We start from the raw sequence: 580 nt of genomic DNA on the forward strand, positions 1-580 counted from the left end.
AAAGCATCCTTGATTATAGCAACTCGAGGTTTGAATTTGTTCTTCAGTTCCTTGCGCTTAAGATATGCTGAGCGAGTTCGGCCCTTTTGATTTTCTGACTTAAATGAGATGAACAGAATATTTCAAAGGGCAGCTCAAGAAGACAAAGGGAACCATTATAACAAAATATATAGAAAGCTGGAGTTAGAAAAATGAAAGGGAAAAACATACTCGGCATTTCTCAAGCTGAAAGAACTGAAGACTAAATACAAGCCTCAAGTTGTAATACTGAAGGGTTCAAGCAGCAAAATCTTCAATAATGTAGAGAACATCAAAAGAAGATGGAAGGAATACACACAGTCACTGGGCCAAAAAGAATTAGTTCAGTGCTACACCACTTCAGGAAGTAGCATGAGATTGAGAACCAGTGGTAATGTAGGAATAAATTCAAGCTGCATGGAAGGCATTGGCAAAAAATAAGGCCCCAGGGAGTGATGGAATACCAATTGACATGTTCCAACACGCAGATGTGGCCCTGGATGTGCTCCCTGGTATATGCCAACAAATCTGGAAGACAGATACCTGAAGAACTGACTGGAAG

Source organism: Elephantulus edwardii, unplaced genomic scaffold (genome assembly GCF_000299155.1).
Source record: "Elephantulus edwardii isolate Elephantulus edwardi_28Jun2011 unplaced genomic scaffold, EleEdw1.0 scaffold00218, whole genome shotgun sequence".
Classification (NCBI taxonomy): domain Eukaryota; kingdom Metazoa; phylum Chordata; class Mammalia; order Macroscelidea; family Macroscelididae; genus Elephantulus; species Elephantulus edwardii.